The 25,490-nt window shown below is 42.8% G+C and overlaps 1 long non-coding RNA gene across 1 annotated transcript; it reads left to right on the top strand.

Moving 5' to 3' along the window:
- LOC128406689 (uncharacterized) lies at positions 1 to 23,856 on the top strand. The gene is made up of 3 exons (XR_008328579.1): positions 1 to 87; positions 182 to 223; positions 23,280 to 23,856. It is a non-coding gene; the product is annotated as an uncharacterized LOC128406689 (long non-coding RNA).
- Positions 23,857 to 25,490: the final 1,634 nt, after the last annotated feature.

Below are 25,490 nucleotides of genomic sequence, written 5' to 3' on the forward strand. Positions count from 1 at the left end.
GGTTATCAAACTCTTTGTTTTCACTCTTTTCCACAATGTGAACCTCCACAAAGAAGATCTATACTGGGTGCCCAAAGTTTAATCTATGTGGGTTAAGCAAGCCAACTTTGTGTTTCTATATAAATAATTTGGAAACAGTTACCATTTTGGAAACTAAGTTTTACTGTCTGTCTTTTCTTAGGGCTGTAAGGAAAAACGCACAAATCTAACAATTGAAAAGTTTGTAAGTAAGCCATTTTTAACTTACCAAATGTGTGGTCTTTTCTATGCTAAGGGGACTTTGGAAATGACTTAGGAGGAGATATTTTAAAGGTCTACCAGCCTAATTTTCCATTCTTTACTTTGCTGCATGTTTTGTGATTTGAAATCTCTGCTGAGGCTCTCTCACCAAAGAGTAAAGGTAAAGGGACCCCTGACCATTAGGTCCAGTCGTGACCGACTCTGGGGTTGCGGTGCTCATCTCGCTTTACTGGCCAAGGGAGCCGGCGTACAGCTTCCGGGTCATGTGGCCAGCAGGACTAAGCCGCTTCTGGCGAACCAGAGCAGCGCACGGAAACGCCATTTACCTTCCCACCGGAGCGGTACCTATTTATCTACTTGCACTTTGACATGCTTTCGAAGTGCTAAAGAGTACAACCAAAGAGTACTTGACCCAAACCTGGATCTAGGCACCCAGGGGATTCTCCTTTTATTTTACCATATCTAGCATTTTTCCTTTTAGCCAAACCAAATCCAACACTAATAGTCAACCTTTTGGCTCATAGCTCCCCATCAGCACCATGTCAATTCCTAGATCCCGCCCCCCCCCTTCATTTATTTCCAATTCTGGTACCCGTGGCCATGGCAACATACACTGAAACCTTTCAAGCAGAACAGAACTGACAATCACTTTAACAGCACAAAATACCTGAGTTTGGGGTGTGTAGGGGGAGAGAAGCACAAAGAGGCAGCTGTTGAAATTAAAAGCTAATGACTAGAAAACAGCTGGAAACAAATCAGGAGGTGATCACGTGACCTTCACTTGCTGGTTCTCATTTGGTTTTCTTTCCTTTTCCTCTCCCTGATCCTAGCTGGTTGGGTATGTTAATGTTTCACGAGAAGGCATGTTTAAAGCCAACATGAGAGTTTCTAACAATTCTAGGGTGGGGGGCAGGGAGGGACTGACTTATATTGCCAGTTTTGCCATTTGAAAATAATACATTTCACATCAATATTCAAATTTGCGCTTGGAATTGTGGAGAGAGGTGCAACGCCACACTTAAAAACAAAAGAAAAGAAAAACCTTATACATCTCAAGTTGTTAATTAATTAATTGATTGATTATTTTTGTATACTGCCCTTCATCTGAAGATCACAGGGTGGTTCACAACATAAAACTACAAAATGAAAACACAGAATACAATTAAAAAAACTAAAGCAAAAGCAAAACAAACCAATAACCCCCTCCCCCAACAGAAACATTAAAAGGCCATGGAATGTTAATGAGCCAAAGGTGGTACCTCGGGTTACATACGCTTCAGGTTACATACGCTTCTGCTGGCCCAGAAATAGTGCTTCAGGTTAAGCACTTTGCTTCAGGATGAGAACAGAAATAGTGCTCCGGCGGCGCGGCAGCCCCATTAGCTAAAATGGTACTTCAGGTTAAGAACAGTTTCAGGTTAAGAACAGACCTCCGGAACGAATTAAGTACTTAACCTGAGGTACCGGTGTTATGTACTGAAGTTCTCACCCTGGGCCAGCAGGGGGATACTGTAGATAGTTTTCACTCAGGTCCACGTCAGTAATTTTAGGCGGGAAACCCTGGGTTGTTGTTGCTACAATGTTGATAGCTGGCTGCCTATAAAAGCAGGCCGGCTGAGCTGTTTGCTGTTCAGTTTCTATTCCAGCTTACAAAATAAAGAGCTGCTTTGGAGAAATTGCTGTGTCGTCTGCCATGTCTACCCACTATTTAACAACCACTGTATGCGTTTTTGCATAGCTCCTAAAGATATGTAACAAAGGAACCAGGTGAGCCTCCCTGGGGAGAGCATTCCACAAATGGGGAGCCACTGCAGAAAAGCACTGTTCTCATGTTGCTGCCCTCATGAGCTCTCATGAGGGAGGCACCCGAAGAAGGGCCTCAGGGATGGTTTATATGGGGAGAGGCGGTCCTTGAGGTATTGCGGTTCTGAGCTGCTTAAGGCTTTATAGGTCAAAACCAGCACTTTGAATTGGGCCCAGAAATTAATTGTCCCAGTGAGCAACCTGGCTGCCAAATCCTGTGCCAGCTGGAGTTTCCGAACTGTCTTCAGTGGCAGCCCTACATATAACGTGCTGCAATAACCTAACCTAATGCATCAATGTTAGGCTACTGCTGTCCAAATAGGGATGCAGCTGGTCCACCAGCCGAAACTGATGGAAGGCACCGCAATTGCAGAACAAACATTTTATGGCACTACTAAAAGTGGCTGTTCTACAGATTGACTCAGTCAAGTGAACACATATGAAGGAAGGACAAGTAAACTGGTCCAAAGCTGTTGGAAGCAACGGTAAATTAATCAGCGCCGAGTCTTCTTTATCAACAGAATCAGTGGTGTAGCGTGGGTTGTCAGCACCCGGGGCAAGGCAAGTAATTTGCGCCCCCTAACCTGTGGATTTTAGTAGGGGCAGAGAGCTGCGAGTGTGAGCGCGCGCCCCCCCCCCCAGATGTTGCACCCGGTGCGGCCGGGCCCCCCTGCACCCCCCACGCTACGCCACTGAACAGAATAAAACTTTGCTGAAGAAAATAAACTTGTTCAGAAACAGCATAGTTAAAGAGCATACACAGAGCGCTCATAGCAGCTATCTGACTCTTCACAGAGGCATATCTTAGTTACTGATTTACTGGAGCCACTCTGTCTGTCTTAGCTTTACATTCACAGCAATGCATTACAACAACAGCACAGACACTGCACTGGGCCTGCCTGCAAACAGGATACAAATTTATAGAGAGAAGGAGTCATCCTGTAGATGAGTCACAATGATTGAGCAGTTTGCTGTTAACAGTTAGCAGTTAGCAGGCTTGAATGATTGTGTGGGCCTTGTAGGCCCTACTGCTTTTTCTGCTCTCAAGATCAGCTAGTGTAGGTCTTTAAGCAGGGGTATCCGTTTGCCCCAGCCTCTGAATCATGGGACTCCTACCTCGCTCGGTTCGACTGCTACCTCCAAGCAAATGAGCTGACAAGAGGGTCTGTAGAGCAGAAGCGGGGCCTCTTCCTTCAGCCTTTGTGGCCCCGAAGTGTTCGCGGCGGCCCGAGCATTGGTTGCGCCGCTAGCAGTCCAGGCAGAGCCGTAGGACACAATTCAAGAGAAGCTCTGCAACCACTATGTGCCAAAGCCGTCCAAGATTGCTGCCTGCCATGCGTTCTACCACCGGAACCAGGCAGAGGGGGAGTCAATCAACAACTACACCACCGCCCTCAGACAGGCTGCAATGCACTGTGAGTTCCGAGACTTAGACGATGCCCTGATGGATCGAATCGTCCGAGGGGTCCAGGACATCCGTCTGCAACAGCGTTTCCTCGCCAAGCCAGACCTCACACTGCAGAAAGCCATTGAACAGGGATGCCCAATCTCCCCTCTGCTTTTTATTTCGGTCCTGGAGGTCTTGCTGAACATGATTAGAAGGGACCGGATGGTTAAAGGTATACAGGTCGGAGCCAAACAGTTTAAATTAAGAGCGTTTGCAGATGATTTAGTCTTGACACTACAGGAGCCAGAATCTAGTACTAAAAGAGTTTTAGAACTAATTCAAGAATTTGGTCAGGTGGCAGGATTTAAACTGAACAAGTTAAAAACCAAAGTACTTGAGAAAAATTTAACACCGATAGAGAGAGAAAAGTTCCAAAATGAAACAGGCCTCACTGTGGTTAAGAAAGTGAAATATTTGGGGATTAATATGACAGCTAAAAATGGGAATTTGTTCAAAGACAATTATGAAAAATGTTGGGCTGAAGTGAAAAAAGATTTAGAAATTTGGTCAAATTTGAAGCTTTCCTTGTTGGGTCGAATTGCAGCTATAAAGATGAATGTATTGCCTAAGATGTTGTTTTTGTTTCAAACTTTGCAAATTTTGGACAAAATGGATTGTTTCAAGAAGTGGCAGAAAGACATTTCTAAATTTGTCTGGCAGGGCAAGAAGCCTAGAATAAAATTTAAGATATTAACTGATGCAAAGGAAAGAGGTGGATTTGCCCTGCCAGACCTGAAACTTTACTATGAATCAGCAGCATTTTGCTGGTTGAAAGACTGCCTGCTTCTTGAGAACACAGACATTTTGGATCTTGAAGGTTTCAACAATGTTTTTGGGTGGCATGCATATTTGTGGTACGACAAGGTGAAAGCACACAAAGCTTTTAAAAATCATATTGTCAGGAGAGCACTATTTAATGTTTGGACTAGATATAAAGATTTACTGGAAAATAAAACTCCAAGGTGGTTGTCACCAATGGAGGCTAAGGCTCAGAGAAAACTTAACATGGAGGCTAAATGGCCAAAATATTGGGAAATCTTGGAACTAGAAGGGGACAGATTGAAATTGCAGAGTTTTGAGAAATTGAAAGATAAAGTGCGAGATTGGCTTCATTATTACCAAATAATGGAGGTTTATAATTTGGACAAGAAAGTTGGTTTCCAGGTGGAAAAATCAAAATTGGAAACAGAATTGCTAGAATCCAAAACTAAGACCTTGTCAAAAATGTATAACTTGCTGCTGAAATGGAATACTCAGGATGAGACGGTTAAATCTGTAATGATTAAATGGGCACAAGACGTTGGACATAATATTATGTTTGCTGACTGGGAACAGTTGTGGACCACCGGGATTAAATTCATGGCATGCAATGCCTTAAGAGAGAATATTATGAAAATGATATACAGGTGGTACATGACCCCAGTCAAGCTTGCAAAAATCTATCATTTGCCCGATAATAAATGTTGGAAATGTAAAGAGACTGAAGGTACATTCTTTCACCTTTGGTGGACGTGCCCAAAGATTAAGGCTTTCTGGGAAATGATATATAATGAATTGAAAAAGGTATTTAAATATACCTTCTTGAAGAAACCAGAGGCCTTTCTCTTGGGCATGGTCGGCCAAGTGGTGCCAAAGAAGGACAGAACTTTTTTTATGTATGCTACAACAGCAGCAAGGATACTCATCGCAAAGTATTGGAAGACGCAAGATCTACCCACTCTGGAAGAATGGCAGATGAAAATGATTGACTGTATGGGATTGGCAGAATTGACGAGCAGAATCCGTGACCAGGGAGAAGAGTCGGCTGAAGAAGATTGGAAAAAATTTAAGGACTATTTACAGAAACATTGTAAAATTTAAGAAAGTTAGATGGTGTTGGATTGAAATTGAGAGGTTTCTAGCTGCAATAATATATAAGAACATAGATGGGGAAAAGAAAGGGTTTGAAAAATAAGGTAATGTTATAAGCTGTAATGCTTTAAATGAAGGATTTGCTGAACAAATAATCTTAATTGGGATACAAGAAGGAGAAGTATGAGGAGGTCTGAGAAATTTGTTATTTAAAAGTATGGTTTATGAATTTTATGCCTGTGTTTAATGTTTCTGTTTGTTTTGTTTGTTTGTTTGTTTAAAAAATTGGAAAATTTAATAAATATTCCTTAAAAAAAAAAAAAAAGAAAGCCATTGAGGAGGCCGTGGCCTCGGAAGCTGCTGAACGCTCCGCCCAGGAGATCTGCAAGGCCAGTAGCCCATAGTTAAAAGACTATGTTCACTGGACAAACTGCACATGTAAAGCTGTATGGTGAATAGGGTCAATTAATATGCTTATGTGCCTTACTGAAACCAATAAGGGTATTGCTGTACGTAATGGAACCACTATGATTGTAACTAATGCCTTATCTCGGTGGGGAGGGGTGTTATATATTGAAGTTCCCACCCTGATCACCAGGGGTATCATGTATATAGTTTTCACTCAGGTCCACGTCAGTTACTTTAGGCGGGAAACCCTGGGTTGTTGTTACTACAATGTTGACAGCCGGCTGCCTATAAAAGCAGGCCGGCTGAGCTGTTTGCTGTTCAGTTCTGTTCCAGCTTACAAATAAAGAGCTGCTTTGGAGAAATCACTGTGTCGTCTGCTATGTCTACCCACTATTCAACATGTATGGTTTGCTGCTGGGATGTCAACCCCGTTAGTAATTGTGTGGCAGGATTCTGCAATATTGGGGTTTCCTGATCAAGCAACAGGGAGGCCCCACAAAGGGTGCATTGCAGTAGGCCAGTCCTAAAGTTACACAGAGTGCAGGACTGGAGACAAGGACTGTAGGCAGCTGCCTTATCCTGAGTTAGACCAATGGTATATCCTGCTCAGTACTGCCTACACTGACTGTAGTGGCTCTCCAGAGCATAGGACACCCCCAAGCATATCTGGAGGTGCCAGGATTTGAACCTGGGACTTTTTGCATATAAAGCAGGTGCTCCACCACTGAACGATGGCTCAGTTCAAAACCTGCTGTGGTTCCCCCCACCCCACCCTTCCTCCCTCTCCTAGATTCATAGTTTGGGTTTTACTTCTTGTCGCCCTAAATGTGTTGTAGCACTAAATCCTGTACAGATTTAAAGTGAGACGATAGGATGACATGTTGCACAACAGCCCCCAAATGGGAGCATCATTAGTGCCAGGAACCTCTTTGACAATGGGATTAATCCAAGAGCAAGAGACCTCTGTTAGTATTGCTGCCCAAACTCGTTGCGAAGGAGATGGGATGTCATTTGTGCTTCTGTTTCTAAAGCCTCTCTTCTTCCTTTGCCACACTGGTGCACGTGAAAGAGTTGTCACTCACTGTCACCCAGCTAATACTAGCCTGTTCTTTCTCTGGAGAATTGGCTTTTCTGAAGCAATATCTTCCCTTTCTCTTTTTCCATCTTCAGGGGTTGGGGAGCGGTTGTGAAAGAGAACATTTGGGTTGTCTTCCACTGACTTTCATTTTTGCATATATTTTGTACATTCTCCTCTCACTATGCACAAAAGCTTCGCTTAGTTGTTCTCATTGCTCCATGATTTTGGGGTTAACATATTATTACTTATTAACATTTTGTTACTTGTTATTATTTGTTAGGCTTGTTAGTTTCTTGTTACCCAAAGGTTTCCAGGAGATTTCAAAACAGTTTAAAACGTAAGTATGTTATACAGTTAGCAAATTATACATAACATTAACAAACTCATACAAAATGCCTACAATTCATGTTCAGAATATATACAATATATTCCTCCTATATACATAAAAGCAGCCCCGATCCAGCTCTTGTTCCCGTGCAAACAGCAACGCTGCCTAAAAGAGCAGCCCGATCCCACTCCTACTTGCCTGCAAGCAGGATCAGGCTGGGGGTGGTGGTGGTGACATCCCTTGCCCCCTTGCCTGCTTGCTTGCCCAGCCTTCCCTCACTCAGCGCCTCCAAAGCTGGAGGGGGGGTTGTTGTTGTTGTGGCTGCAGCAGCAGAAGGACCCAGCATTGGAGAGTGGCAGATGCCTGCTCGCTTGCTGCCCAGCCCACCTTCCATCACTCTGAAAATGGAAGTGTGGCAATCAAAACAGAAGTTATACTCAGAACATAGCATGTTCCGCTTCCGATAAAAGTTCAAAAACCAGAACACTCATTTCCGGGTCTGAAGTGTTCGGGTTCCAAGTAGTTCGAGAACTAAGCTGTTCAAAAACCAAGGTACCACTGTGTTGCTCCACTCTCTTTCTACATGGATGCGCCAACCTCCCCTTCTAAACTAAAACCTCAGTATTCAGATTAAATTGCCGTGTTGGCACTTTGCGATAAATAAGTGGGTTTTGGGTTGCAGTTTGGGCACTCAGTCTCTAAAAAGTTTGCCACCACTGGACTAGATGATCCTTGGGGTCCTTTCCAACTCTACAGTTCTATGATTCTGAGTTACCCCGATGAGCCCCCACATGTCAAAACCAGCCCAGGCCCTGGTGCTGGTATTTGATGCTGCTTCTATCAGCTGTTGCTCTCCGGGTGGTCATATGGTGTGAGGTGGTTGCCCTAGGCATGGAGGCCCTGGACTTCAGCTCCAAGGCTTAGTGATAGCTGCAATGCTGTCTAGAGGTGAGGCAGGTGACTGCCTGCAAGTTAGCACAAGAGGAAGCAAAATGGTGTCCTTCATGTGTTGGTTGGGCTCCAACTCCCATCAGCTCCAGCCTGCATAGCCAAAGGTTGAGAAGAATGGGAGTTGCAGTCTGGCAACACCTGGAGAATGCCAAGTTGCCTCCCCCTGAGATAGTTGGTCTTTTGAGCATTGGAACCTCATCTTTAGAACACTCTCCCCAATCAATTTTAGCAAGTAGCACCTCAAGTCCTGATATGAAAAGGCAATTGTAATATGTTGTTGTTGTTGTTACTACCACTGCTATCTAGGTCATTTGAGCAGTTCTTCTGCTTCATGATTCTATGATTCATTACTGGAGTGGTTCTTGGATATAGAAGCTGCTGTTTAATTGACTCTAGCTGCCGCCTGTTGTTAATTTCTGCTCTGCTAGTACTGTATTAATTGTTTACATATTTTATTTGAATGTCAGGCACTTTCATGTGGCAGTTTGCTGCAGACTGCTCACACGTGCAAGTTCTGTACACTGTCCACATGACATTGTCCTCATCAAAACACATCCAATATTACTTTCACATTTAATCTGGGTTTGCTCCTCTCATTGACATTCCAATATATATTTTCAAACACACATGTACACATACACATCTGGATGGCATCAGGTTGCAGAAGGCTGGGCAGTATCTTCCTTTCTATCAGGGATGGGGAGCCTGTTGTCCTCCAGATGTTGCTAGACCAGCAATCTCATAATCCCCGACCATCAGCCATGCTGGCTGGGGCTGATGGGAGTCTCAGTCCAACATCTGGAAAACCAGAAGTTTCTCCATCCCTGCCTTAGAAATTAAGGAACAGCAACTCTTGACCTTAACATCTGCCTCTGTGCACCCTCTTGCCCAGTGAAACCTAAAACCAAACTTTCCCAACCTGGTGCCCTCCAGATGTTTTTGATTACAGTTCCAATCAGGCCCAGGGCAAATAGGTGTTGTCACCCAAAACAAAAGAGAGAACAAACCAGGGAAAGGTACGCTTCACATTAACAACTGTGGTCCCTGATGTGAGCCTGACGCTTGTGAAACTTTCACATCTTGGACAGATTCCTCTTTAAGATGAGTGAATTTGCCTTGGGACCCAGAACTTGAAGATTTCCTCGCTGCCCCTAGATGAAAGAATAAAACTGAGCCCTGGAGCCCAACCAAAGCATTTCCTGCTCTGTTTTTTATTTGCAGCCATGTATGAATTATTCCAGGGAGGATGCATGACTGAGAAATGGAGATGCAGCTGAAGGATCAGTCAGAAAGGCATGACACTTGGCAGGTCCACAGCACACGGTTGAAGTGCTCAGGTTGATGATACAGCCCAAGTTGAATGTGCTTCTCAGAATCTTAGCCAGTCTTTGGAAAAGTGAGGTGGGGACAGGATGGGGGTGGGGGTGAGAATGAAGCTTGCCGAGTGGATTTCGTTTCATGTGCGGAGCCCAAATGGTTGCTGCTGCCTTTGAGGCTGAAAGAGAAACTGGCTCTGATCATTATGTGCACCACTGAACATATATGAACACAACAGGTTGTATCCAATTTGGTGCTGAGTCTAAGTCACTTGGTGGTATACTTCTGTTCACAGAATGTTTTTTGCCTTGCAACATTGCTGTGCAAAAGAAAGCTTGTTTGTGGTTTTATATATGTGGTATTAAGTGGAATTTTCTAATGCACTTCTACAAAAATTCAAGAAAGTTCTTTTTAAGCATAAGTAGGTTGCATTAGATTGGTTGTGCAATAGATTCCACAATTTGATGCACAACATGTTCCCACTACTAGTCTCAATGGCTCGGCTCTGCCTCCACAGTCAGAGGCAGCATTGCTTCTGAATACCAGTTGCTACATAAAATAGGAAGGGAGACTGCTCTTGTGCTCAGGTCTTGCTTGTGGATATCCCATAGCCATCTGGTTGGCTGCTGTAAGAACAAGGTGTTGGGCTAAACAGGCACTGGCCTGATCCAACAGGGCTCTTCTTATGACAACTAGTGTGGTAAAGGTAAAGGTAAAGGGACCCCTGACCATTAGATCCAGTCATGACCGACTCTGGGGTTGCGGCGCTCATCTTGTTTTATTGGCCGAGGGAGCTGGCGTTTGTCCACAGACAGCTTCCGGGTCATGTGGCCAGCATGACTAAGCCACTTCTGGCAAACTAAAGCAGCTCATGGAAATGCCGTTTACCTTCCCGCCGGAGCGGTACCTATTTATCTACTTGCACTTTGACGTGCTTTCGACTGCTAGGTTGGCAGGAGCAGGGACCAAACAACGGGAACTCACCCCGTCATGGGGATTCGAACCGCCAACCTTCTGATCGGCAAACCCTAGGCTCTGTGGTTTAACCCACAGCGCCACCCGCGTCCCTGAAACTAGTGTGTTACACAACATTAAAACTCACCAGTCCACTTGTGATAGCAGAGAATGCTGGATGCAGTCCATGGTTCTCAGACTGGTGATTAAGGTGGCAATGGATGCTGGTCCATTAGAACACCTGAAGCACTGGCTCACCAGTCTGCCCCTGCCTGCCTGCCTTCTTACTTAAAACTAGTCAGGGTGTGGTTCTGCCTTTCCTTAGCTCTTGCACCACCTACTGTTGGCCTCCCTACTTTCCACCCTGCCAAGTGGTAATGTCTTCTTCTTTGCAGAGGACTTCTCTCTGCTTGAAGGTATTGCCCATTTGGAGGGCTCTGCTCAGTTTGGTTTAAAGATAGTCATAAGAAGGGAGAGCAGCAGGGACCTTGCAGCTGCCTGTCAACAATGAGTGCCTGGACAGCAGACAGAGCAAGCACCAGCTCATAGTCTTCCCCGCCATCATGAGATTGTATTTCTATTTAATTCAGAGATGGGGAACCTTTAGTCTTCCAGACATTACTGGACTCCACCTCCCATCTCCCCCCAACCACTATGGCCAATGATCAAGGTCCAGGAGTTCTGCCAACATCTGGAGGGCCACAGGTTCCCCACTCCTGATTTAAATGATGATAATAATTTCTAAATTTGCACCATGCACACTTAATGCAATTCTATGCAGATCTGTGTCCTTTTTGTTGTTCCTGTTTTGTTAACATTAAAGTTTTGCAGTTCATTTGGGGGCTTTTGGGGGGGTGCAATGCATAAGTGGTCACACTTCTAGCATTTCTTATAGCCCAGTGTTGTCTACTACAAGTGGATTTTCAAAATCTCTGCTGAATGATACCTGGTTAACTGGCGATTTTAGGGACTGGAGCTGGGACCTTCTGCATGCAGCTCTATGATCTATCACCTAGCTGTAGATCTTTCTGAATCATGTCATATGCAGAGCCACGTAACTGATCCATCGAGCCCAGTGAACTGTATATTCTCTGTCAGGGTCTCACCAGGACCTCAGACAGAGCTAATTTTACAGCTCTGCTATTGACACCCTTTTTGTTCATTTCATTAGCAATGAAATGTTGTACTGAATCAATCAAGATGTAAAACTGTGTGCCATTACTTTTTAGTCCAGTGCAAGAAACTAAGAAAAGGCCACGGATATTTTCCATTGAAAGGAAGGAAGGAAGGAAGGAAAAGAAAGAAAGAAAGAAAGAGAGAGAGAGAAGGAAAGAAAGAAAGAAAGAAAGAAAGAAAGAAAGAAAGAAAGCCTTATGGGATGCCTTTTAGCTCTGGCAGACTCAAGCTAAGGCAGGTTTTCTACAGCTACAGTCTCCCTCTCATGATTTCCTCTATGCCGAGTTCAAGCCCTTTCCAGCAACCTAAATTGCAAGCATCCTTTTCCCGATGCAACCATTTATTCCGCTCATCTGGCCTGCTCACTCGCCACCCCTCACAGAGTTGGCAGTTAGACATCTCTTCCCCCACCCCACCCCCGCTGCATCGCCTGGTACTGTTTCGAGCAGGAAACCTGCTAAAGAGCACCTGTTTTCCATTTTGACCTGCAAATAACAAAACACTATCAGCTGGCAAAGATAATTACTCACTTGTCAGAGCAAGTGCTACTGCTTGATTTGCCACTCTGCACACACAATACCAGCACCACCTTAAGTCAGGTTGTATTAAGCAATTCCTTGGTCACGTGCCCCAGTGTGTGAACAGACACATGCTGTGCTGTTGCATTAGATGGCAGGTTGCATACATAAAAGGAAAGATAGCAGATACTGTATAGACCAAGGACTTGCACTGCTGATAGGCTGTCCTTTTCTGAGTTGATAATGCAGCTAATGCCTTGGGTGGGTTGGCCATCACCTGGCATGCCACAGCAACTAATGACAGCAAAACAGGGGGAAATCAATAGGAGAGAAACTCTTTCAATTCAAGGGCCACATTCCCACATGGACAACCTCCCAGGGACCATAGTGGATGTGGCCATACGCATACCCTCTTCCTTCCTCCATTAAGGCAAGAGACATCATCCCAGTTGAATGAAACATTCTAGCCGGGTACAATCTTGAGGGCCAGACAGAGGGAGGTGGAGGGCCACATTCAGGCCCGAGGTTTCACACCCCTGTGCGTAGGGTTTACTCCTCCATGAATTTGTAGAAACCTTCACAGGCTTGGTTGCTCATTTCTGTAGAAGCCTGGAAAGAGAATACATTCCCTGCCTTTTTGGAAGAGGGCTTGCACATATGAAATACCCCGATATCATGTAGCAGCATAACAACCATCTGAAGAAGTGATGAAATCTGCAAGGAACATCTTCATCATCACCATCATTTATTTGCATGCTGTCTCTCCTTGTTAAATCCAGGCCCGAGTGGGGCAGGGGAGAGCTTTTTTTGTTTGAGTTTATAACTTTATTATAGCAAGACTCCTGCCCTGGACCTCAGACAAGCTCTGCTTAGGCCTCGTTAAGCCACACTCAAGGCAGTTTACAACAGCAGGAGATTTACCTACTTACAAAAATATTACAAAAATTAAGTAGCAGTAAATAAATGAAAACAATAAGTATACGATCAAATTAAACAATCCCCACATGATTCATAGTAATGTCTAACAACAGATATACAAACAAACAAAACATAATATGATAACAGGAACAAACGAAGCACCTACAAAATTAAATCTTGACCCCCTACAAAAAAACTCCTAAATAATACCCCACCCTGAGAATCTCTGGGCATCCTCAGCGTAAGGTTCTGCAGCACTCAGAGTATGATGGTCTCTAGGCCACTTCAGTAGCAGCTTATGTAGCAGGAATCCCTTAGCTCCTGCCTGCTGCCTCTCACTGATAGATCACTGCCTCCATAAATGGCTTGGTGGGTGGGACAAAGCCACTATGCTAGCTTCCCCACAGGTGTGTTGTTGTTGCTTACTGGAAGGCTATGATGGAGGAAAGATGGGTATGGTGCAAATCCACTGACCGAAGCACCAGATTAGCTCTGCTGGTGTGCTTACCCTGTACGAAACTCCCTTACATTTTGCCCCTGTCTCTCTCCCTGCATGATCACCAGCTGCTCACCCTCCAACATTTCTTTGATGAAAATAGGGATGTCCCATTCCATAATGATAATTTTACTATTTATACCCCACACATCTTATTGGGTTGCCCCAGCCATTCTGGGCAGCTTCCAACATATTTAAAAACATAATAAACATTAAACAGTTTAAAAAAACTTCCCTGTACAGGATTGCCTTCAGACGGCTCAGGGGTTGGATAATTCCATACCCTCCAACATTTCTCCAATGAAAATAGAGACATCCTATCATACCCTCCATCATTTATCCAATGAAAATAGGGATATCCTAAGGAAAAGAGGGACATTCCAGGATCAAAGCAGAAACCGAAATGGCTTCTCTAAATCAGGGATGTCCCTGGAAAATAGGGACCCTTGGAGGGTCTGCAGTTGGCTAGGATCAGGTAATTAATCTATTCCTTATTGGCTAGGCAATGACAGCAAAGAAGGAGCAGTTTGGATGATAAGCAGACACAGAAAATGTGAACAGACTCAGAAGTCAATTTTCTTGGAGGACATTGTGCCTGCTCCTCCACTACCCACCCCAGAAAGCACAGCAGAAACCACAAACCAGAAATGAGTGACTATTTGGTGCAACCCTAATTCTAACCCTGGTGATATATCAATTCAACGTTTCAACTTTGGGTGATCAAGAATGCCCAAAAAGTAAGGTAAGACACAGTTATGGCAAAAGATCACTTAGTTGCCTTTGGAAGCATGAGGGTACAAAGTATTAAGAAGATAATGTATTAGAACAGATATGGGGGACCTGTGGCCCTCCAGATGTTGCTGGACTGTGAGTCATCACTGCTGACTATTAGCTGTGCTATCTGGGACTGAAGGGAGTTGGAGTCCAGCAACATCTGGAGGGCTACAGGCTCCCCATCCTTCAGACATCAGGGCAGGGTATATCCAAGTTCTGTCAAGGCAACATGAAGCAACAAGAGGCTTCCAGTTGTACAGCTCAAAGTGGAGCCGTAACAAGGTTTGAACATTGCTCCAGCAGCAGATAACCCAAGAGGGAGCCTTAAATAATAATAATAATAATAATAATAATAATAATAATAATAATAATAATTTTTATTTATACTCCCCCCCGGCCTGAGCCAGGCTCAGGGTGGCTAACACCAGTAAAATTACAATAAAAACATAATGGGGGGGGGACAATTTAAAATATAGGTTAAAATGCAGCCTCATTTTAAAAGTAGCCCATGGATCAAAACAATAAGGGGAGGGAAAACATAAGGGTCAGTCTGAGTCCAAACCAAAGGCCAGGCGGAACAGCTCTAAATCCCAGCCTTGTCCCCTCCCTCAACCCACCACAAGTGATGCCACAGCAAGGGAGTAGCAGAAATCCCCACAGCCCAGTGGGAAAACTACAGCCTTAAAAAAGTGGCCCCATCAAACCAATCCCAAGGAAGCATCACTGCATTCTGCAGCACACTAATGGAATCATGCCAACCACTTGTGTGCACGCACGATTAGCGGGCCCATTCTCAATGCTATGGTTGGCACCATGCTTGATGGCCACACAAACCGTTCCATGATGCAGCTTTGTGTGTTGGGCTGGAAGGACAACTGCAAGCAAGGACTTCGTGGGTGCTAGTTATTGTGCAAACCTTATTGCCAAGGCAACGTCACTCCAGCTTTTGGGGGGTACATGTAGAGAAGGTGTGGTTTTTTTTGCCCCGGTATACACAGTGCAGCTTCCAAGTAAGGCTGGGTACAAATGTTCCTATGCATTACAAAGATTTTGTTTTCCCTGACACTTTAACAGGAGAGCAAACTGCAATTAATATACCCCATTAAAGCAGACAGCACCCAATTAGTTATCATCCATTTTCAGACTGGGAATCTAGATGCACAAAAAGGAGAGAAAAAAGTGGAGGGGTTGAAGCCATGGAACCAGCTTCTTATTCAAAAGGAAAATACATTCAAAACTACAGGTTTTCAAAGACACATTTAACTCACAATGGCACGGATACTCACTTGGCCTTTAATGTGAAATGGAGTGTTAATTTTTTCTCTGTCACCTCTTAATTGCTTCCTTATTATACTGTTCAAGCAGTTAATTGCTAGACAGAGTGAAGGAGTGTTTGCCGGGAAAAGGAAATGCCACAGAAAGCAGCACAGTGGAGTAATTGGGTTTGATATAACATTCATTGCAGTATTACTTTTAATGGCATCAACAACATTAAGTGGCAAAGCTAGATTGTTTTTCTAACATGAGGTGGGGGTTGGGATGGTGGAAGGAAGGAAGTGGAAGCAAAAGATTGAAGCAGGAACAGTGTGATGGGCTGCCATTTCGAATTGTTTTTAAAATATCTATGCACCAATCTGTTGTGCAAAGGTGAGCATGATGACCAGCTGTGCTGGAATATGGAGGGGGGAGGGTAATGTGCATGCAAATTTGTATCCATTTGAAAGCAATGCAGTGTGGGAACTGTATGTATACCCTGCTTTCCAGCCAAGATGGTCTCTCAGAGCAGGTTGCCATTCAAGTGCATGTAAAATGACATCAGGAATATGGAGATGGCACACTCAAAGTAGTATTTTCCCAACAGAGACAGTGCCTCTGCTCTGCTTTCTCCATGCTTGAAGCAAAGAATGTAGGATTGTTGTTGTTGTTGTTGTTGTTGTTGTTGTTGTTGTTAGATTAATCACCTTCTAAACCACCATCTCAAAGCAATTTATAGATACGATGATTAAAAATGGTTGAAAACACAGAAAAACAACGGATAGGTTTAAAATAAGACCAAAGGCTAAGACTAAGGAATATAAGAAGAGCTGGCTGCTGGATAAGGCCATAGAACCATCTAGTCCAGCGTCCTCCTCTTACAGTGGCCAAGAAGATGCCTAGCTGGGAAGCCCATAAGCAGGACCTGATTGGAACAACGTTCTTTCCAGCTATGATTCCTAGTAACTTTTATTCAGAAGCATACTGCTTGCAACAGTGTAGGCAGAACATAGGAAGCATCGTTGGTCATCACTGATCGTCTTTGCACTGATAGCCTCTTTTAAAACCCTCCAAGTTGATTGCTTTTCTGATCCAGTAAATTTCTGAGGAGCCTTAGAGTACAGGACAGGAGAGGTAGTGACAGCAGAGTGGGTACTTTTCACATGTCCTTAAGATTTTTGCATGCTCCTAACACGTTCAAAGCTTCAATGCCTTTTAGAGTGAGCTCAAGGATGAGAGTATTTATGGTAAGTCAAGCCTTCAGCATAATTGCTTTGAGTCTGTGGCATGATGAGGTCTGCAGAATTTGGGGGACGTATTAAATTCATAGCAAGTCAGCCAATGGTCCAGTCAACTCAGCATTGTCTACACTGACTGACAGCAGCTCTCCAAAAGTTTCAGATGGGTTCTCCTCTGGTCCCTCTTTAAGATGCCCAGGATTGAGCCTGGGGCCATCTGCATGCAAAACAAATGCTCTACCACTGAGCCACAGCCAAGGCATTTCACTGGGTCAATCTCTGGCTTCTCCTCGTATGACTTGGGGATGGCTGCTTCCTGGGATCCTGCTGAGCCACTGCCAGTCTTTGTAAACAATGGTGAACAAGATGAACCAATGTCCTGACTTGATATAAAGAATCTTCCTATGTGATGAGAATATATAAAACCTCCTTTTACCTACTGGTTAGTTGGTGTTCTGGTCCTGTGTTCATTCTTTGCACTCAGTGGTTTTTCTTTGAAATAGTTTCAGAGGCATCTTTATTGCTTTGCTTTGTTGAACGCTTCTTCAAGATTTGCAGAAGCAGAGTGTAATAAATGTTGCAAGGGAAGGCTTAGATGAAACAGGAAGCTGTGCTTTGACCACCAAGAAGCCTGAACTAGGAGCTTTCCTAGGGCCTCGAATAAAATTTAAGATATTAACTGATGCTAAAGAAAGAGGTGGATTTGCCCTGCCAGACTTAAAACTTTATTATGTATCAGCCGCTTTTTGCTGGCTGAGAGAATGGATGCTTCTTGAAAACACTGACGTGCTGGATTTAGAAGGTTTTAACAATGTATTTGGGTGGCATGCATATCTGTGGTACTACAAGGTTAAAGCACATAAAGCGTTCAAAAACCATATTGTCAGAAAAGCACTGTTCAATGTTTGGATAAGATATAAGGACTTGCTTGAAAATAAAACCCCAAGGTGGTTGTCACCAATGGAAGCGAAGGCTCAGAAAAAGCTCAATATGGAGGCCAAATGGCCGAAATATTGGGAAATTTTGGAACAAAAGGGAGACAGATTAAAACTGCAGAGTTTTGAAAAATTAAAAAATAGAGTGCGAGATTGGCTTCTTTATTACCAGATAATGGAGGCATATAACTTGGACAAAAAAATTGGCTTCCAGGTGGAAAAATCAAAATTGGAAACAGAACTGCTAGATCCTAAAATTAAGAACTTGTCAAGAATGTATAACTTGCTGTTGAAATGGAATACTCAGGATGAAACGGTGAAATCTGCTATGATTAAATGGGCACAAGATGTTGGACATAATATTATGATGGCTGACTGGGAACAGTTATGGACCACAGGTATGAAGTTTACAGCATGCAATGCCTTAAGAGAGAATATAATGAAAATGATCTACAGGTGGTACATGACACCAGTCAAGCTTGCAAAAATCTACCATTTGCCCAATAATAAATGTTGGAAATGTAAAGAGACTGAAGCTACATTCTTTCACCTTTGGTGGACATGCCCAAGGATTAAGACTTTCTGGGAGATGATCTATAATGAAATGAAAAAGGTATTTAAATATACCTTTCTGAAGAAACCAGAGGCCTTTCTCCTGGGCATGGTCAGCCAATTGGTGCCAAAGAAGGATAGAACTTTCTTTATGTATGCCACAACAGCAGCAAGAATACTTATTGCAAAGTACTGGAAGACACAAGATCTACCCACCTGGGAAGAATGGCAGATGAAAGTGATGGACTACATGGAACTGGCGGAAATGACTGGCAGAATCCGAGACCAGGGAGAAGAGTCGGTGGAGGAAGATTGGAAGAAATTTAAAGACTATTTACAGAAACATTGTAAAATTAATGAATGTTAGAAGGATGTTGGAATGATGCTATGTGGCTTTAGCAGAAATGTTATAAAGGATTTGGGAAAAACTGACTGTTAATTGGTGAAAGGAGGGAAAGTAAAGTTACATTATATTAAGATAAATTACAGGACAAAAATTTGAAAAGATGGAAAGGATTTGCTGAAACAGATAATCAAACTAGAATACAAAAAAGGGAGGTGTGAGGAGGTCAAGGAAATAAGCTAATGAAAGATAAGTTATGGGAAGATTCGCTGTATTTTTTTGTTTGTTTGTTTTTTAAATGGATTTTATTTTTCTGTTTTTTCTTTCTTTTTTTCATCCTTTTTTCTTCGTTATTGTGACGTGTTGTATTGTTTTTGTTTAAAATGGTGTTTTTTACTTTTTCTTTCTGTAACCTTTAAAACTTTAATAAATATTATTTTAAAAAAAATAGAAGCTTTCCTAGGGCATCAGTGTTGTCTCATCTGCTCTGCTCTGAGAAGTTAGGCTGAGCACCACTTTCTGGGTAGAAACTGGAATTGCAGGGATTACAGCCACTCCAACCAAGAAAGTCTTCTTGTGGTGGCTCATTGGCTAAAGTCATAGGACACTACCTTCTGCCAAGTCAGGCTACTGGTTTATCTAGCTCAATATCACCTACACTGACTGGCAGTGGCGCTCCAGGGTTTCAGACAGAGGGTCCAACTTGGAGATGCTGGGGACTGAACTTGGGATCTTCTGTGTGCAAAGTAGATTTTCTACCCCTGAGTCATACATGGACCTTTCCCACAAATTCCCACTAGCCATTGCTCACTTTACCTGGTCAGTACCAGGCAGTAAGATCAATTCCTAATAAGAGACATCAAGATAGGATTGTGCTCACCGAATGAGTCGGGGACGACGACACACGACTAAATCCCCAGAATGAGAAGGAAGGGATTACATGCACTTACTTAAACAACAAAGCATGGATCACTGGCTTTAATGAGGTTCATTGCAAGCTAAGTGCCAGTATTCAGAATTGGTATTATTTCTTCTGTCCTCTTATTTATTAAATGCATAGCAATTATTAATGCAGACAAAGCAAAGGAAACATTGAGATTGAAGAGCAACACTGTCCAACTGCTTTAACCATCACACTTAAAAATACATTGATATAATGGAGAGAACAAGAATGTTTGTCAAATTCAATAAGTACCGTTTTGGCAATGGACAATCCAGAGGGGGGGCAGGAATGCTCCAGTTTGTAACTTTGCCTATTGGTGTTTAAACATGCAGATTAACTCATTAGTAAGGCTATTTTTACACTCTGTGATTTATTTATTTATTTCCCATTTATATTTTAAAACAGCTGGCCTTCTCAACACACCCAAAAGACAAGCTACAACAGCAACTTGTGTTGAACCAAATAGGCTTGTCTCAGAAGAGACTCTGTGCAGCATCAATTAAATAAAAAGAACACCCACATTTCTCTCAGTTCAGAACTATTTTTCATAGTTTTGTTCCTTATTCATTGGTGTTAGGGACCAGCAGAGAAATTCCGCAAACAGAGGACTCAAACATTGTAGCTGGGGAAATAGCTCAATGGTAGAGCATCTATTTTACATGTGGAAGATCCCTGGTTAAATTCCCTGTACACTGGTACCTCGGGTTACATATGCTTCAGGTTACATATGCTTCAGGTTACAGACTCCTCTAATCCAGAAATAGTACCTCGGGTTAAGAACAGAAATCGTGCAGCAACAGTGGGAGGCCCCATTAGCTAAAGTGGTGCTTCAGGTTAAGAACAGTTTCAGGTTAAGCACACACCTCTGGAACGAATTAAGTACGTAACCAGAGGTAGCACTGTATCTTCAGGCAGGGCTGGGAGAGGCTGCAGGTTCAATCGCCAGCATGTAACTTTTTTCTTTTTTTTTCTTAAGTCGTCTTAAGAAAGCAGCCATCATTGTTAGGGATGAGTGAATCTGTCAGTTTGGGTTTCTCTCTCTCCCTCCCTCCCTCTCTGTTTTTCCAGACTTACAGTAAGTTCAGACCTCTGCATTTCCACCAGTTTGTGATAATAAAAAAGGAAAAATCCCTCCTGAAAATGTATCAGCATTTTAGCAACAGCTTCTGCTAATGCGCACATTTTTGCATGTAGTGCTGCCTAATATACACATTTTCAGATAAAATGACAGAGGACTTTGCTACCATACTGCCATTTTGTCCTCACCCACAACCACTTCAAATTTGATGATGATCTGTTCCTCCAGATCAGCAGCACAGCAATGAGCACCTGCATGGCCCCACAGTATGCCAGCATCTTCATGGCAGATTTAGAACAACGTTTCCTAAACTCCAACCCACTCAAACCTCTCTTGTACCTGCGATACATTGGTGACATTTTTATTATCTGGACACATGGTCAACAGACCCTGGACATCTTCCACCAGACATTCAATGACTTTCATCCCACCATCAACCTAACAATGAACCAATCTATGCAAGAAATACATTTTTTTGGACACTACTATAAAAATACAGGATGGGCGTATAGACACCACCTTATACCGTAAACCAACTGACTGACAAACATATCTACATGCTTCTAGCTACCATCCCAAACATACCAAACAATCCATTGTATATAGCCAGGCTCTACGTTACAGCTGCATCTGTTCCAACTCTACAGACAGGGATTCTCACCTAAGAGATCTACAGCAAACCTTCTTGGAACTAAAATATCTGCCCAATGAAGTTAAACAACACATCAACAGAGCCAGACTGATACCCAGAGAGAACCTGCTGCAAGACAGACCCCAAAAAAGAAAATAACAGAACACCGATAGTAATCACATACAGCTCCCAAGTTAAAACAGTTCAACGCATCATCAGAGATCTACAGCCTCTCCTAGACAATGACAGTTCTCTTTCTCAAGCTCTGGGAGGAAGACCTTTCATTGCCTACAGACAGCATCTTAAACAACTCCTCACCCACAATAATACAACAACCAGACTTAACATGGACACAGGTACCAGAGCCTGCAATAAACCCAGATGCCAACTTTGCTGCCACATACACCCGCACAACACCATCACTGGCCCAAAAAACATCAAACATACCATCTCAGGACTATTTAATTGCTCATCTTCTAACATTGTGTATGCCATCAAATGCCAACAGTGCCCTTCAGCTCTCTATATTGGACAAACAGGCCAAACCCTACGCCAAAGGATAAATGGACATAAATCTGACATCAGGAATGACAAGACAAACCAGTAGGAGAAAACTTCAATCTCCTAGGACATTCTATACAAGATCTTATTACAAAAATAAATAAATTCAGGAATAGACTGGAAAGAGAAGTTGCTGAATTGCAACTTATTTCCAAACCTAAAACCATGGAGAGACCTGGTCTGAATAGAGACATTGGATTCTTATCTTATTATATATGATAAAGCTATTTTTAGCCATCTCACCCCTTGCTTTTTCCTGTAAGACCAATTGTAGTTGTTAACAGTCATCAACAGGTTTACCACACCTATCAGCCAATCACCCATTCCCACCACCCTTCTGAGTAATACCCCTCCCCACCCTTTCACTATATATAGGGGTCTGGTGACTTCTGTTTCAGTGTATCTGAAGAAGTGTGCATGCACACGAAAGCTCATACCAATAACAAACTTAGTTGGTCTCTATGGTGCTACTGGAAGGAATTTTTTTATTTTGTTTCGACTACGGCAGACCAACACGGTTACCTACCTGTAATATTTTCACAAAGCAGTTTTCCCGCGTATGATGCATTTTGTATGTTACTTTAAACTACATCTGAATTTGCCCTAATGCTTTCATTGAACCCAGCTGAGTAGTAGTTGAGAAGCCAGTGTAGATGTTTTAACAACAATGTTACGTGCTGCCAGCCAGATACTCCCATCAGCAGCCTGGCTGCTGCCTTCTGCGCAGGCAGGACCTTTTGGAACAGGCCCAAGGGCTGCCCCACATAGAGTGCACTGCAGTAATCCAGCCTTCAGGTTACCAAACACATGGACTCCCGTGAGCTTATTGCTACTCTGTCAGCCACCACAGGAGTGCAAAATTTATGCAAAAGGTTTGGGACAGAAATAGTTAAATAAGAACTAGATATTTTTTAAAAAAATAACCAGGTGGCTTACCTGCGTCAAAATCCATTACCTTGACCTGGCCCTATTTTCCTTGATGAAGTCCCTTACCTAAACCTTTTCCCCGTCTACTTTCAATTTGCTATTGTTTAAGCAGCCCAAGAACATCCCACATAACCCTGAAATCAATTTAGTGAGGTCCTCCTTTTGTACAACAGTTTTTAAATCTGTGACATTTACATTTCTATAGCTTTTTTACTTTATTTAAGAACCCCCCACAAAGGATAGAATATTTTTATATGAAGGAAACGTGGGGAAGAGAAGAGAACCAACCCTGAGCTCTGAAAATATGAAAATCATTTCCAAATTGGTTCAAGGATTTAAAATGTTTGGCGTTAAACGAATCTGTAATATGAGGAATTTCTTTGTGTGTCAAAGTTCTGACGCTTCCATTTTTAAAAAGTGTGCAGAAGGTCCTCATTATACCGTGAGCGAGTTGGTGGAGGCAATTTCTCATTCCATCCCATGAATTTATGTTCTTTCCCTCCAAGTTCTGAAAAAAGAGCTAGAAATAATCTTTTCCTGACACTTCATTTCTTACAGATGTATTTATACGCAGAGCTTGATTGACTCCGAGATAATTCTGCACCTTCTTCCGAGGCCAAAGAAAGAATTTAGACATAATGATCAGCACCGTCATTGTCAAGATAATCAGTTGTCAAACTTTTGTGCAGCAGAGGAACCTGACTCATAGAATTACTTTGGAGGCTTACAGCAATGGAGGAGCCCTGCTGGATCAGACTAAAGGTCCATTGAGGGAAGAAGCAGAACTCTTTTTCACCCAAAGGCCGCAGACCCTTCCATTAGGGGGTCGCCAAAGCTGAACAATTTTGTGAAACAAAAAAAGGTCAACAACTTTGCCAGGATGTTGACTTTTTGAAATATGGCAACCCTATGTTCCATAGGCCGCTGGTGGGTGCAACCAAAAACAATAGCAGACTGTGGCTCATATCAGTGCAAAGTAGGCTACATTCCAGGCATGCAGAAGGCAGACTTCTCTGCAGACTCCTGCATGTACATCTATCCAACTTCCATACAGACGGGCAAGAAGCATTGTCATAGTTCAAGGACTTGCTGCAGCCAGGCAAAAGCATCTGAGAAAGGTGCAGAGTGGGGCCAGTGAGAGCTGTGGCCTCCTGAGGGCCAGGTAGGCCCCAACTGCACTATACATTTCTATTTTTTGTAATAATTTTTATTATTTTTTCTGTTTTCCAATTTCAAATAAACATTTTACAAACTTTGAACTATCCAATGACTTTCCTTCTTCTCCTTCCACTGTTCATTTTACAAACCACACATCCCTGCATATTTTACTATAACCATTCAAATCAATTTTCCACTTTTACATCCATCAAAAATTATTTACTCTGTTGAATTTATCTTAGTGCTGCCAGCGTTTTCAGCTGTATACAGTTATTTCCCATATATTCAATAAACGTTTTCCAATATTCTTTAAACGTATGTTTTTCTTGCTCTCTTATTCTATATGTTAAATTTGCAAGTTGTGCATATTCTGCCAATTTAAGTTGCCAAACCTCTTTAGTTGGGATCTGGCTCACTTTCCATTTTGGGGCTAACAAAATATGAACCCCAGTTGTTGCATACATAAATAGCCTTTTCTGACACCTGGGGATTTCAGTCTGGATTATTTCCAACAAAAAAGACTCCAGTTATTTTGGAAAAGTAAAAAAAAAATAAAAATTCAATTCATTATAAACCATTTCGCAATACCCTTCCACCACATGTGGAAGAACGTTCCCTCCACTTCTTCACACTTCCAACACTTATCTGATTCTGCCTTATAAATCTTAGCCAACCTACTCAGAGTTTAGAACCATCTATGAATCATTTTCAAATAGTTCTCTTTCAATGAATAGCATGCTATAGATTTCAGGTCACTTTTCCAGAGTTTCTCCCAGGAGTTAAGATCTCTATTGTGTCCTATATCCATCTGCACTATGCATTTCAAGCAGTATCATGCCACTTTAAAAAGCCATGGCTTCCCCCCAAAGAATATTGGGAAGTGTAGTTAATTAAGGATGCTGAGAGTTGCTGGAGAACTCTGCCCCTGCTCCCTTCTATTATTTCAGGATTGATGGTTTAACCACTCTGGGAATTGCAACACAGTGAGAGGAGAGTGGGGGGTTGCTAACAAACCCTCAGCACCCTTAGCAAACTACAGTTCCCTTAACTCTTTGGGAAAACCATGGCTATTTAAAGCAGAGTGATATAGCTTGAAATGGGACCATAAGATTCTCCACCCCAGGTCTAGTGAGTAGCCAATCAATATTCTAATTCAACATTCTGCTTTCCATAGTGGCCAGACCAATCCTTTCAAGAAGCCCTCAAGGAGACTATGAAGGCAATAGTCCTTTCCTGCTTTTCCTTCCCAGAAATTGGAACCTGGTGGTATGCTGCATATCTGGACATGCAAACTCCATGACTAGCCACCATGATGAATAGCTGCCAATAGAACCATCCTCCATGGATGTGCCTAAAGGCATCTGAGCTAGCAACTACACCCTGTGACAGCAACTTCCATCAGTTAGCATGGTACTGTGTAAAGAAGGACTTCCCTTTGTCCCAAATATACCTCCAATCCAGTTCATGGAGGAAAGTACATGGGTCTTCATAACTATGGTTAAGATGGCCCCCATTGCTCTCACAAACCTTCTGACTTCCACACCCTCAACAACCACTTATCCAACATATGCATGAGTGGTATAGCCTGAAATATGGGACAGGGAAGGTAAC

The sequence above is a fragment of the Podarcis raffonei genome, chromosome Z (genome assembly GCF_027172205.1).
Source record: "Podarcis raffonei isolate rPodRaf1 chromosome Z, rPodRaf1.pri, whole genome shotgun sequence".
Taxonomy (NCBI): Eukaryota; Metazoa; Chordata; class Lepidosauria; order Squamata; family Lacertidae; genus Podarcis; species Podarcis raffonei.